Consider the following 15772-nt stretch of genomic DNA (forward strand, 5'->3'; position numbering starts at 1 on the left):
AAGCCAATGCTGCAGACAGAAAGTTAGAAGAGGTCATTGAAATGTATGATTCCAAAATAAAGCTTAAGAGAACAGTAAAAAATAGTAGTGTGGCCGTCAATGCGGTTAAAGAACGCGAGGAACAACATCAATCCTCGCAGTGTGGATTGAGGGTCTTTTGACCTGTAATACAAAGTTACAGGACCAAACTGAAGATTTAACAGATGAGAGAGCAAATGGGCAAAGCGAGTGAAAATAAACCATAAAAGATGAATCAAATAGACCATTACGGCAAGGCTGGGATGGTCAATTTGGTAAAGTAAATCCGTTGGGCATCTTTTCTCGCCTTCAGACAATAATTCTGATGGCCAAAGAACCAAACGGGACAGGCAAAAAAAAAGAATAAAATGCACTTGAGTTTGAAGTTGAGGAATAACTCAAAAGAAGCTATATGACAAGGGAGTGAATTATGGAAAAAAGAAAAAGTGATTGAAGTAGTTTTAAAAGAGTGACTTAGGAGTGCCCTCGTACTGAGTGATCAAAACCAGTGATCACTGTAGAAAGAAATAAAATAATTTAACAAGGTGGTAATGTTTGAACATGTATTTGTCTTGTCACAGCAACTTATTGAGAGATGACTGTGTGTGTGTGTGCGCCTCTCTTTCAGGAGAGGAAGCATAGCAGATTTGGATAGGAAATTTATAGTTTAGTGTTGATACGTTGTTGTAATGGGGTTATCTTATGCTGAATCTAAGTATGTTAAAGTGCATAAAGGGGGCGATTGTTGTGTGCAAATTGTGTGGTTTTAACAAGACTTTCGGTGTATTGAGGAGGTGAAATTACATGAGTTGACCTGGGAGTGTCAGGACTCTGGTGGCACAACTTTTTGTTTAAGATTTTTGAGGTTGTTGTGGAGATGGGTTGATTCTGTCAGTTAGGTTTGGGTTGTTTTTGTTTTTAATAGAGGGAGTTTTATTAAACATGGACGTCTAAGAAGGGGCCCATTATTTTTGTAACAGTGCACTTAAAGAAAACCTGTCAGGTGCTTTGATGAGCTAATAATCAGCTCTCTTTTTTTTTCTCATTTTTGTTCTAAGCAGGCCTGCAACAGTGAATAACAGCGGTGACAAATTCTCGGGAGAGCAAATATAAGGTGGGCTTTCCAGATTACAACTGGCTGAGGAGAAGGCTACCAGTGGGGACCTGATCAGATTGAAAGTCCCTGTCTAAAAGGAGGTATGGGTTCCCCAAGCGAATTCGGTCAGATAATGGGACCCATTTTAAAAACAAAGATTTGGCGGAGGCAGAACAGAGGCTGGGGGTGCAACACACGTTTGGAACTGTGTATCATCCTCAGTCCCAAGGGAAAGTAGAAAGGATGAATCTAAATTTGAAGAACAAAATTTGTGCTCAGACGGGGCTAAATTGGGTCGCATCCCTGCCCATTGCATTAATGATCATAAGATGTTCTGTTAACCAATCCACAGGCTTCACGCCGTACGAGCTGTTGACAGGACGACAGTTTCCAGGTCCCTGGACGGCAGTCCCGGCTGAAGAGAGTATAAAAAGTAACAGAACGCATGCAGAATATTGGAAAGAATTAAAAGCTCTTGTGTCTAGTTTCACACAACAGGTTGCAGCAGGAGTGACCACGGTGGACAGGTCCGCACCCGACGCCAAGGTGGTGTGGCTGAAGGTCATCAAGCGAAAGTGGAAAGACCCGAGGTGGACGGGGCCATTTGAAGTGAACGCTCGTACCACAACAGCGGTCCAGTTGAAGGGGAAAGGCCAGACCTGGTTCCATTGGTCTCAATGTGCAGTGGCAGACGAGAGCTTGGTGGAGACAAGCTCATCCCCAAATAGTCTACCTGGGAAGTCGAAGAAAGAAGAGAAGGATCCGGGGCGTCTCTTCACTCAAAGAGGAGGTGCCAAAGAGGCGTGAAGCGTGATAGGCTGGGGCTCCAGTCTAGAGTTAGAGGAGAGTAGGGGAACCAAAACCATGGGCTTGTGGGGAGATTGGAAAATAACTGGGGTGTTGGCGTGCGTGAGTGTTCTAATGTTTCTTTGTTTTTTGGCAGACAGGTGAATTGCCCAGACGCAGAGGTCTACCCGCTTCAGAGTCCAAATTGATTGCGTTGCCAAGGAAGGTTAAGCGTGAAGTCTCAGGTAAAAGGGATGAGTGCCTCAGCATATATGGTGGACTAGAATTAGACTATGTTAATGGGTCCACCACTTCATTCACGTTTGATTTGTGCAACGTTTTTATCTGTAAGGGAGCTGACAGTAGCTGGAGGGGATTTAATGTGTGGGTGTGTTGGGATTATGCTGTGAACACATATTGTGAAAGGGGAAGTCGTCCTTATGCCAATTGGTGTCGGAACTGGGATCAGGTAAAAGGTTACACTGGGGAAGATTGGGAGGCGTCAGAGCAGGGGCCAGAGAATGAGCTAAAACTTCAGAGAGATTATAGTCCGGCCCAGAATCCATTGACCTTGTCAATGGGGAACTGGTGGCGTCAAAATTCCTTATATTTAGTTCTGGGTGTGGAAACTGTAGGGATAGATCCAAAAAGGTTAATAAAAGTTAATTTTCTTAGTAAAGCTAAACCAATGAGGCCTGTAGTAAGGGACAATGGGACATCACTGATAAAAATTAACCAAAACTCAGATAGGAAGGTAGTTGCAGTTGACTACACTTGCCTGAAAAGATTTAATTGAACGTGCCACCGGATTCAGTGACAGCAATCTCTGGCTGGATTGGGTGGCTCAAAATGCTAGGGAACAGCATGTAGATGATTGTGTTGCCTGTGCTACAGCTAGACCTCGTTTGTTTACTGAGCCTGCGCCTCTGTATCCAGAGGATGAGTGGGGTTATAATTGCATGTTGAGATTAACTAGAGAAGCTGTGGCCACGGGTGACTGCATCACACTGTCAAGTTTATATCCACCAATTGACAAGCGTACGCAGACAGGTTCATTCATACCTAAACAAAATAATTACACATGTTTTGAATTTTCTACGGACGCCGTGAAATACACTCTGGGAGAAATTGACCCTAGTTGGTGTGAGAGGACGCTCACGGGAAGGACCACAAATAATGTAAGTGACCCAAACACCATAATAGGTACATGGGCTAGAGGTGGGTTGTATTATTACTGTGGACATCACACCCTTTTGGTGCGTGTTCCTTTGGGGAGTGTGGGGACGTGCTATGGTGCTGTTAGGAGCACCATTGATGCTAATAGGGAGTAGGGTAAAAGCCATTCCACAACATGACACGCGTACATTGACAGTCAGATGTAGGAGACGCATGTTGAGGGAAAGAAGCACAACGGGTACACAGATTTATGACCCGAGAACTGACTCGCCTACCTGGATTGACTCGATTGGAGTTCCCAGGGGAGTTCCTGATGAATATAAATTAGTTAACCAAATAGCAGCAGGATTTGAAAGTGTGTTCCTATGGATAACTCCAAATAAAAATGTTGATCGCATTAATTATGTTCATTATAATTTGCTGAGGCTCTCAAACCTTACCAGGGACGCCATGGTGGGCTTTGCAGAACAACTGGGGGGGAACATGCATGTTGTTTTTCATCTGCGGTGACGCATATTACTGGTCATCATATGCATGTTACACCCCAAGTATTGTTCGGGGAAGATCGCCGCTGTTTGAGTGATCGTGCTCTACTCCCCCCCCCCCCCCCCCCCCCCATATATATTTCAATAAAATCCTTGTTTTGACGCACCTTATTGGGACTTTGTAGTCGTTTGTCTTTTCTTCAAAATACGAATCGGGACAATAATAGCGAGTCAATCCAGTCCAAAAGCATAAAGAACTATTTTACTATGACAAATAAAACAAATGAATGAGCTCATTTTGCTGAGAGTGGAGAATCTGATTACTTGCGCGGGAGGCTCCACTATTAGCAATACCTGGTGTGAATACATGGTGTGGATGTGTGTGACTGGATGACGGTGGGGATGAATAAATGTGGACAAACCACTTGCCATGCCAGCAAGAGAAAGGGTATGCTTTGCTTTGCTTTTGCCATAAGCAGGAGGAGTGGAAGGCTTAATTCTGGCGATGTTGATTTTGGGTTGCTGATGTTTGCTTTGAGAAAATTTCTGTTTTATTGACTGGGGTTAGATTATGGTATTATAGTATATTGTTGGGAGAATGCTAAAGGGGAAACATTTTTTTTGATATAACTCATGTTACCATTAACTGAAGAAACACATGACTGATAACTGTTCTAAGTTTATTTTTATAACACAGATTGGATCATAAGGGGGAAAACTGAGTATGGAATGTGAAGTTCAGGTTTTGTTTTTAGGAAGTTCCAAGGATGCAGGCTGTGGATAGAGCTGGGAGTTCGAAAAGATGTGACATGATGATTAAATGGATTTCATTCCTTAAAGACAGGTTTGCAGGGTCGGAGCAAATATACCTGAGAGGAGGATTGCTGAGGTGTTTTGAGGGATGATATGACTAACTGTATTTTTCTTTTAATTTCCTAAGCTTGGGTGGAGCATTTTTAGTTTGACACATGAGATGTGTCAAAAAAGGGGGAATTTAAGGTTTAATTTGAAATGGGTTTTAGGATTATTTTATAACTTTTGGGGTTTTTGATCATTTAGATATGGTAAAACTGAAGCAGAAATTGTTATTTTTATGTTAAGGTTAAAGGATTAAAGTGAACTGAATCCTGTTTAGAAGATACAATGCCGGTGTTTTTAAAGCTGTATACAAATCTTAGAGGGAAATTGTGGGACACTTTGACAAAAAGATATGCTTTGGGGAAAACTAGTGAAAGTTGTAGGAGTAGAAAATGTCTGAGTTCTTTTTGATTTCTAGAAGAAGTGGTTATAATGTTATTACAGATTTATTTTTAGGATAGAGGGGAGAGCTTATACGTAGAAATGATTTTATATACATTGCATTTTGATGCTTATTAAGGAGTTGTGGCTCAGTCTATTAAAATGAAGGTCAAAAGCTTTGTTTGGCGCGAATGTCCAGGCAATCTATTGTGCTAAGTGACTGGAGCATAGAAGGCCGCACATGCTTACAAACACATAGAATCCATAAACCTGTCAGGCCAGAGGCCTGAAATTCATTTAGCTTGTAACTGAACTTGAGCTGGCCCTGTAACAAGTGACAGAAAAGAGGAACTGGATAAGAGTTTCTTGCTTTAAAGAAGGACCAAAGGAAGGAAAGCATTTATTTTGGTTAAGTCTGATAAACTAGAATTAGAAGGTATTGTTACATTAAAAGGAGCAAAATGAAATAAAAAGGCTATACCAAAAATGGGTTATAACATAGGAAATGTGAGTGTTAAAATGAAGTTGGTGTTAACACACAGGAGTTGTTTTTAGGCAGCGTTTAGCTATGATAAAATGTATGCATGAGTAATTGCTTATATGCTTAAACTTAATTGATTAAAATGGTTGTTCTCTCTTGGATCTTTTAGTAGAATAGGCGCTTATAATGATTTTCTTGTGAAAGGTGACTTTAGATCAGAGTTAAGGCACTTGCAGCAGCGACAGTTTTGTGTACAGGATGTTGATGATCAGATAAGGCGAGCAATAGGAAACATGCAGGGACGTGAAAGCAGCGCTTAAAATGAGTAACGTTGAAGAGTATATATGTGTGTGTGTGTGTATATACAAGTCAATAAGTCAAGAACATAATTAGGATCATGCTTTTGATTAAAGAGTCCCAAACATGATAAGTTAGGGAGGCGCAGGAAAAGCTGTTTTGTTTCCTTTGCAGAAGATCTCGGCGACCACAGGGGGGTGAGGATCCTGGAGGCCCGAGGCCTGATGGACCACGAGAGGGACGCAGAAAAAACCTAATCTTACGCATGGAGTGTTCTCAAGTGGGAGCTGGCATTTTATTATTGGACCACCTAGATGACATGAGGTTGTCTGATTTGCTGAGCCAGAGGATGTTATTGTTAATTGTTATTGCTATTGTTAATAATCATCATCATTACCATTGCATTAATAATATAATCTACAGCACTGATATTGCATTCAGATGTTTAAACATATTGGCACCCAATTAGCCTTTGTTACAGGTGCAGTTATAACCAATTTAAACTGTTGAGTTGAATCTATAATAAATGCTTTTGATTGAATGCTTGTTATAATCTTAAGTGTGTATGTGCTGATTCTGTTGATTCTGAGTACACTCTGTGCAAAGTCAGAGTGACAGGAAACTCCGACTACTCCCCCCACGCGTGTGTTCATTAAAATCAATTGTTTGACCAAGCTCTTCTGGACCATGGTTGTTTTTACTCTCCTTCCTCAATATTTGAACTCTTAACAGTTGTCAAGTATAAAAGTTTTGCACTCTGTCACGGTCTCGATGTCTGCCCGGCCGGCTCCGCAAGGCTACATATGTTTATTGTGTTGCTGCTTTCTTCCACTCGTCATTCTGCCTGGGCGGAGCTCAGGCCCACGCACCTGTCTGCAATTACGCTGCAACGTGTCCTGTCTGTATGGAGCCTGAGAGCTGCCAGAGTAATAATGTAGATACAGGCCTCTTTCTCCTTCTGCTGGTGTTCATGCTTTTATTCCATTGATGTTGCTATCATTTGTAAATATATTTATTTGGTGTTATTTTATCAATTTTCTACTACTGTCGTTCATGTATTTAATTTTTTTTGTATTTAAATATGATTTTTTTTAAAGTAATGCTGCGAGTTAAAGGTTTCATTGAATTAAAAAAAAAAAGATTTAAAGATGACTGGTGGCGGAAGCAGAGCACAGACTGTGAGAATCTATCGCCATCGTGTGGTGCAGAGATATATTTCCATTGAATTTAGACAACGAAAGCTTGGCTCACAGAGCAGCTGCAACACGAACAAAAAACATTAAATAGCAACATATTATATTATATTATATTATAGTGCAAACAGTGCAGGCTTCAGCTCTGGGGAAGAAGCTGTTCCTCAGTTTGGGTGGATTCTGTCACTCACAGCGTTGTTAGCCCTCTTGTGCGCGCAGACTGCAACCCCCCGCCCCCCCACTGTGCGTTGCCCTGATATCTGCAGTGTGAGGTTGGATCGCTCATTTTCATCCTCACACTGATGCCACTTATTTCGGTCTTTGACATAAAAGGGCATATTTGTCACTTTATTGCAACTATATTTGCACTCTTGAGCTCCTTCATTCACTGACTGATTATAAAGTTATTACTTGCGTTATGTATTCATCCTTTTGAACATAATTAATGAAGCCACATGTAATCACTAAAATTTGTATTTTGGGTACAATAAGAGAGTTTCAGATGTAATGCTGTTTTGTTTAAATTTCACCAACTTGCTGATGCCCACGGTTGTGAGTGCAGCTTCTTACTGTACATGGGTGGATGGTTGTAAATCACATCACAGATGCCAAAAACCTCTCAAACCAAGCCCTCTTGCCGGTGATGCTGTGCGCAACCTCGTGACAACCACATGACTGATACTAACTCCTGAGCTGACTGTATGCTAACATGCGCCACAAATAAGGGTCATATTTGGATTTAAAACAATCACCGAGAAGCTTCCACTGAATGCTACTTTCCCCTGCATGACACTGAAATCATTAACACATACTAACCCTCCATACCCTGTAGGAAACTCACTTGCTTGGAATAACATTTCAACAGGGAAAGAGTTGAGAGCAAATGTCCTTCTCTTGAACCTTCTGTCAGTCAGACAAGTGTAGCTTGGGCTTTTCTTTGCACAGGACAGGATTAACAATGGCGACATAAACGAGCTAAGGAAGCATAGAAACTGCAGAAAGGGCGTATGGCTCCTGTGTCAGTGAATCCAAACTACCTCTATGTTTGAACAAATCCAGTTACACAGCTCAAGAAAATATTACTCTAACGGAAGAAAAAGGCAGTATGTGTCTCAGTAGTACTAAAAAGCTATTATATCAAAACGTAAAGGGAAAACAGTTTGATGAGCTGTATAGTGAACTGAAACTGAAACAAAACGAAGCCTATCATTAGGAATAGTGACTTTTTACAACTTCAGTTCTTTTTTCACTCAGTAGGTAAGAGATAAGATAAGATAGAACTTTATTAATCCCTCGGGTGGGTTCCTCTGGGAAATTCGACTTCCAAAAAGCACAGCAACGACCGAAGTTACAGTTACAGAATTGTTATATATATATATATATATATACACACACACACACACACACACACACACACACACACACACACACACACACACACACACATATATATAAATACAGAGACAAATATAAATAAAATATACAAAGGGGATAAATAGGAATAAAAAATAAAAATACAAGTGAATTGCACATTTCAAGTATTGAGTCTATTGCACTGTTGACTATTTACAAAAAGTATTGCACAAGGTATTGTACAGTGAGGTGAAGAGGCACTACAGCTTAGTTGTTCCCCCCTCCTTTGTCCTCCTGTTTCCCCTCCCTCTCCCCTCCCGAGAGGAGTTAAACAGTTTGATGGCGTGTGGGACAAAGGAGTTTTTAAGTCTGTTAGTTCTTGTCTTGGGGAGAAGCAACCTGTCACTGAACAGACTCTTCTGATTGTTTATGGCCGTGTGCAGAGGATGCCCAGCATTGTTCATAATGTCCATCAGTTTCTTTAGGTGGCAGCAAACTACAAACAATGGTTGCATTTTACACTCATCCGTTTTCATTAGAGGCAGAACCCAGAAGCACATCCAGGTTTAGGTCTACTGCTTGGTGCTACACAGAAACAGGCTGAACAGACTGGAACTCACATGAATTTGGACGAATCGAAGTAAGAATGTCACTTCTGCTCAATTGAATTGATTATCATGACCCTCACTAATAGCCACCTTAATAAGTTAAGAGCAATGTGCCAAAGTAGTATAAATATTTTAACTTTTGGAAAATCCAGCAGGTTGATTAAGTGATTTCACATCATGTGTTCAAACGGCTTGTCAGTTTTTAATATATCCCATGTGCGCATACTTAAGCTTTAAAAAAATACAGTCCAATGACCTGATAGATGTTTGCTGAACATTGTGGTTTACATCAGCACTTAAATTAAATCATAAAGAACCTGTTTTGTGTGGGCTGTTCGATACCATGAAGCAAGACCTCTGAACATCTCACTTTTTACACACAAACACACGCATCCAAGCAAACAGTGTTTTATGTGCTGTGAGGTTTATAATATTATTTTATGCCATGTTAGACCCCTAATTAAAGATTGTGAATTATTATGTAGTTTTAGTTTGCATTATTCTCCTGAATTAGGAGAGGGTGATAACTATTGCATTTGTTAAACTGATTTGCATTACACTGCTGATTTATTGTGAATGGATGATATTGTTTCATGATGCATTATACTGCTGAGTTATAAGAAATACTGTTTGCAGAAAAGTCATCGCCTTATTTGTCTGATTAGAAGAGAACGGAACATGCTGGAGTTTTCTGCCCCATCTCAGCAGGAGCAGATAAACAGGGAGCCAAGGTCGTAGCTTAGGCGCCGTGTGAGAGAAAGCATGTGAATGTTTAGGCTTTTATGATAAGGTGGGGGCACCAGAGGCTATAAGAGTTTGATCAATGCTCCACCATTTTGAGATCTGAGGCTGTCTGCATACAGTGTCCATCTCCCACGCGTGTGATCATTAAAATCATCGTTTGACTTAACCCGGCCGGACCAGTGTTGTTATTGTGGTTTTTCCTCTTGTCTCCATCCCCAATTTTTGAACTCGTAACAGTGCTGTCGTCTAAAATATTATAAATTTGCCTAAAGTAGAAGTGTTTAAAACTTCTATACAGATCCTGTGCAGCTGCAAAGCAAAAATAAAAAACTCCCTCCAGGCAGAAGCGGCCATTTTCGTATGTGGGGAAAACCCCCACAAAAACAGAGGGGACAGGCTGGCACCAGAACACCACGGATGTGCCCCGAGATGAGTGTGAAAATGTGATTATCAAGAAGCCCACCTGGGCTTCAGGTAGGCCGCACGCTTGTCCAGAGTTCACTTTGTCTTCAAGCTTTTTAATTTAAAACATAAACTGAGGCCTACCCCAAGCTAAAAGAAGGCAGATTATGTTCTCAGATAAAGCAAGCAATGAGGGCGAAGCAGAGAAAGTACCTGCACAATACATTCACATAAATCTAAATGGAATTTCTTTGAGGACACAAACATCTGGGGAGTAAACAGCTGTTTCAATACCTAATCACAGATGATGAGGACGAAGTCGAAGTCCTGCAAGGACTGCTGGAAACAGCAAAAGAAAAGGTGGTACGTCAGGAATTTCACAACAGCCAAGTTGTTGAATTATTATTGAAACGCCACAAAGAGGAAAAAAAATAAGATGCAGCAATTTTACGAGGAAAATACTAAAAAAAACTCGAAGACAAAGCCAATGCTGCAGACAGAAAGTTAGAAGAGGTCATGGAAATGTATGATTCCAAAATAGAAAAGCTTGAGAGAACAGTAAAAAATAGTAGAGGTGTGGCCGTCAATGCGGTTAAAGAACGCGAGGAACAACATCAATCCTCGCAGTGTTGGATTGAGGGTCTTCTGACACGTAATACAAAGTTACAGGACAAAAATGAATTGATGGATAAAACCGTGAAAGAATTAACAGACGAGAAAGATCAAATGGGCAAAGTAATAGACAACCAAAAGGCCCAGAATATGGAGATCAAACAGAAATGTCAGAGAAATATTAGGGCTCTGGCCTTTGAAAAGAAAATGAAGGCTATGGTCGAAGATGAAGTTGATTCTTTGAAAAAGAAAAATGAAGACCTAAAAAAGGCCCTAAGCACAGAGCAGGAAAACCACAGAAAGACAGCAGTGGACAGGCATAAAGTAAAAACGGCACACAATCAGGCACTGGCTGAAAAGATCTCACTGGAAGAGCAACTGCGCGCCACAAAAAAGCAAACAGAAATATTCACACACAAAACGAATTGCCTGGAAAAGAAAAAGCGCCACTTCCAAGAGGAATTGTACCAGTGCGTTTTGTCCTTTGAAAAGGCATTTCCACATGCAGGTCACTTCAGAGAAAAAGAAAAGGTGGAATTTAGGGATATATTCCACAACTTGAAAAAGAAATACGTAGACGGTGTGGAAGGCATCCCCTTTGTTGGAACAGTTCAGCTGTTTCTTGAAAAACAGCTGAACTGTCTACGTACCAGATGCAAGGATCTAGATGCAGCTTTACTAGATAAAACACGGGAGCTGGAATCATTTAAAAAGCAGTACAATGATATGGTAAAGTCTTCCGAATACGCTTTATTCAAACAAAAACAGGAGCTCATTGGACCAGTGAACCAGATGATCAGAAAAGCTGGCAATGAAGAAAAAGAGATAGGTCATCTAAAATCTAGAGTGAAAGACGTTCAACTCCAGCTTAAATTAGAAAAACAGAAAGGACAAAAGCTCGCACCGTTGGTCCATAGAGGCGTGATGGGGAGATGTTATGGGGAGACTCCGTCTCAGATCTTTCCACAGATTAAACCTCGTCCACCTCCAGTGCAAACTAAATTTATTCAAGTGGCTCCAAAACACCCTGGCAGACGAAGGCCTTCCCCAGAGTCTCCATCAACACCACCTTTCCTCAATTCTTATGATGTATTACCACCAATTGGAATAGGCCATTAGAAGTATACTTCATCTTGTCTCCCTCTATTCTCTTTCCATCACCCCCAACCGGTCGCAGCAGATGGCCGCCCCTTCTTGAGCCTGGTTCTGCTGGAGGTTTCTTCCTAAAGGGAGTTTTTCCTCCCCACTGTCGCCCAGTGCTTGCTCAAAGGGGATCTTTGGATTGTTGGGGTTTTCTGGCTTTTTCTGTAGTGTTTTCACCTTACAGTATAAAGCAGCTTGAGGAGACTGTTGTTTTGCCATGATGCTATATAATCTTAAATATAACTGAATTTTCTAAACATCTATTATAGCATCAAAGTAAAACAATAAAACTAAAGTATACTCCAATGAAATTAATCAAAATCTCTAACCCTACGGTGGCCCTGAGAGGCCAAACGGACACCAGCAGTAAGAAAAATGCTGCAAAAGCACACAAAACACAACGGAAATAGGAAAAACAAAACAGCATTTTTCTTATCGCTGGTGTTTTCTAAAGTTGCAGTCCGTTTGGCCTCTGAGGGCCACCGTACTAACCTGACCAAAAAAGAAGAGAAAAAATGAATAAATAAATAAAAATCCAAATCACAAAAACCTTCTGATTTCTGTTGTGTTTTATTGTGTTGTATGAAAGGACTTATATTGCAAGGTAAAATCCCCAATATATAAACCAGAAATCCCAACAATAGCAAGTCATTTCACACTTGCTAGAATTCCAAAAACGTCCAAATCTTTTGCATCTGTGTGAGTTTTTGATACAATTTTATATCAGCTTCAAAAGAAACAGAGCGATAAAGTTTTTCTCTTGAGTTCTGCATCTCCCTGCCCTTTTACAACATTTTTGTTTTGGTGGCTGAGTGGCAATTTAGAAAGCTAGCATGTGATTGACAGTTTCCAATTGGCTGAAAGAAGAGATTTAAATTAAGTTTGATAAAACCTTATCTGGTTTCATAATTTATGCTGCTAGTTTGGTGAGTTAAAGTTTATGACGCACTCATCTGATAATTCATCGAGATAACTTTTGACTTCTTTCCTTCTTTATTATTATTATTATTATTATTATTATTATTATTATTATTATTATTTAAAGGAACCTATTAAATCTTTTTTGTAATGAAAATCAATCAATAGTAATTGTCGATAGAATGAAAGTCAAAATGGAATTTCTTTACAGATTTGTCGTCAGCTCTTAAGGATTTACGTATTACATGATTTATGACTCATTACATTTTTGTTATTGTTGGAGCTATTTGTTCTTTATTTATTTTTTTTGAAATTAGTTAAAGTTTGTTGTTAGTTTACTTATATTTTGGGGTTTATTTGTCGGTTAATATTTTGTTTTAACCCTTGTATGGTGTTCGGGTCTGTGAGACCCGTTTTCAGTTTTTTTCAAAAGAAAAATTAAACAATTAATTATTTTTTCAATCTGAAATTCATTGGCTTTGGCTTATTTTCTGTGAAGAACATAAATCCGAACTAATTTTCAATGGCCTCATACTGTACCTCCCCCCACACATTTACATTACATACAAGGTGTTCGGGTCCACTGGACCCAGGTCTAATAAAAGTGTTGAAAGTGCAGGTCCTGTGTTCCCACACTCTGTCTTCCTCCTTTCTGGTGCTGCTGATAGTGTTTTCTTCCCCTCCTGCTCCCGCACAAAGTTGCAACATTGTTGAAAATTCAACTATCAACACCGTCTGCTCTTACACCTCACACATTTTACCCTCTTTCTTGAGGGATCCAAATTTTATTCTCTCATACCCTGTCCCACACTGGCAAATTAGGGGCATAAATATTATAAATAATACTTTGCCAGTGTGGTTCTTTATCACAACTGAACAAGATGGCAAAAGATGGCGAGGGCCATCCAATTGATTTTGGAAGAGAGAGGGGCTTTTTATAACATTTTATAAAAAAAAGAAAGAAAGAAAAAAGAGAAGCACATTAATTCATAAATGTGATCTAACAAAGGTAAAGGGAAAAAATTAACCATGTTTGCTGTTCATATGGCTTGTAATTGGGATGAAGTAAACATCTGTTGAGTAATTTAACATAAAATTGTTTGATAGTGTTAATTTGGAAAGCCAAAACTCTAGCGGGTCCACCAGACCCATGAACACTGGCTGAGTAATAAAGATATGAACACCACACAAGGGTTAAATGATTTGTTTTGTTTGTTGTTATTTTGTTAAATTAGTAAGAGCTGTAGGGCCATTTTGTTTCTATGAATAAAGAGACTGGTATAGGACCAGCATGCATTGGGGTGGGCCTGTGGTTTTTTACCAGAGCAGGAGAAGCAGCAGGAAGGATCTTGTTATTGCTTGCCAAGATGGATAAATAAACCAAAACTCTCAACTAAAATGTTTGGACAATGGACTTCTTTTGCCTGCGTACGAAATATTACCTCAATGCAGCAGTGGCTTGTGGACTTTAAGTTGTGGGACGTTTGATCTTTCAAAAGTAAAGGAATTGCAACTACAGTTATGATTTATAATGTATGCATAATAATTTATTATAAAAACCTGTATTGAATTAAGTAGCAGAATGAAACTTTTGCAAATAAATTAACAGTTTCAAAATTGCAGCACAGACTTCTTATTCAGCTACTCAGCACCCTTACCGTAATCTCGATAATAAAAGTAGCAACCTTATCCTTATGTCGTATGTGTATTTTGACTTTTGTTGCCACGATGCCAGATCTCTCTTGGGAATTAGATTTTTAATGAGATTTTTTTTACCTGGATGAATAAAGGTTTAATAAAAACCAAATTCAAGGTGACTTTGGTAATTGCACTCAACAGACCAGCTTTTCTGACTTGACTTGACCTTTCTGGACTACACAGCCGGGGCTGAGCAGCCGCCTCCTTCTCAAAAATGCGTGTGCTTTTTTCCAGCTCGCTCCCGGCTTGTAGGCCTATTACGTTACAGCGACGCGACAAAGACTGTCCAAATTCGTAGACTCCTCCAAATGCAGTCTACAAATGCGTCCTCCTTTTCCCCGAATTTGAAGGATGGGTCAAGTGATTGTAGGCCTACAAATGCGGCCTCAGGAGGATGCAGCCCATGAATTTGGACAGCCCCACATACAAGGCACCATCATTAATTCAAATTCATTTTAAGGCCAATTACGTCACAGCGACGCGACAAAGGCTGTCCCAATTCGAAGGCAGCTCGAAATGCGGCCCTCAAATGCATCCTTCATTTCCCTGAATTTTAAGGATGGGTATGTGTATCCTTCATGGCCCAACATATCCCAGACTTCATAGCATGGCGGTGGGTGTGGATAATTTTGCCAGAAAAAACGGCAGACGGCTGAAGCTTTCAAATATACTCCGCTCAATAGTCAACCTTAGTCTTACAGAGAATTTGATGTTTTTATGGATAATTAAAGTCAGTCATATATCCACAAACACAACAAGCTGAAAGTCAGTGATGCTGCTCGGTTTGCAGTCCTGAATATCACGGCACAAGCAGGATTCACTGCACTGTTAACTTTAGCTATGTTATATTGCTGCCTCTGTTCGGTGATGTCGAACCAAACAGACTTTAACGTGTCTTTGAACGAGCTGGCGGTTCACTCGTTAAGCTGAAAGAAAGATGCTTTAATCACAGGAGTCACACATGTGTCCACTGAATCATCTGGGAACTCTTCTTGTTTAGCACTTGTAATAACACAAACACCAAATCCTCCTTCTCTTGTGCTGTTTGTAGCAGTGTGTACACCTGAGACTGTCACCTGTCTGTCTGTCCTGCACTCTCTCTCTTTGTCTTTCTTTCTGATTGTGTAATAAAAGTATGAACATGTATTTATAAGTTACACTTGTGTTTGAATCCTGCAGCTTCTCACACATTTGATTTCCATGTGTGACAACTGCAGACAGACTGAGGGACCCACTGCTGCACATCATCTGTGAGGCTTTGCACCCCTGATGATCCATCAGGACAAACTCAGCAGTGTGTGAGGAAGCAGAGGAGGAAGAGCCAGCAGCAGCTGACAGATGGAGAGAATAGACAGACTGTTCCCTGTTTGTGAAGGACTGCTAGAAAAGTTTAAAATAACTAATTGTCTGTCCTGAATCAGTCTTATTAGGTAATGTTCAAATAATGTTATCATCCCAGTGTTTTCAGTGTGGGAGAAAGTACTCAGGGCCTTCAAGTTACACACTATGAAAGGCAGCAACAA

The 15772-nt window shown here is 40.2% G+C and overlaps 2 long non-coding RNA genes across 2 annotated transcripts in view; both read left to right on the top strand.

The window, feature by feature from the left end:
- Positions 1-15772, top strand: part of LOC146671371 (uncharacterized) — a 394396-nt gene that overhangs the window by 5494 nt on the left and 373130 nt on the right. The gene's annotated exons all lie outside the window — the stretch shown is intronic.
- On the top strand, positions 671-2557 carry LOC146671372 (uncharacterized). The gene is made up of 3 exons (XR_014911600.1): positions 671-1215; positions 1467-1538; positions 1685-2557. It is a non-coding gene; the product is annotated as an uncharacterized LOC146671372 (long non-coding RNA).

The sequence above is a fragment of the Rhamphochromis longiceps genome, linkage group LG4 (assembly GCF_057381845.1).
Source record: "Rhamphochromis longiceps isolate RC_006_pf linkage group LG4, R_longiceps_female_GT1.1, whole genome shotgun sequence".
Lineage (NCBI taxonomy): Eukaryota > Metazoa > Chordata > Actinopteri > Cichliformes > Cichlidae > Rhamphochromis > Rhamphochromis longiceps.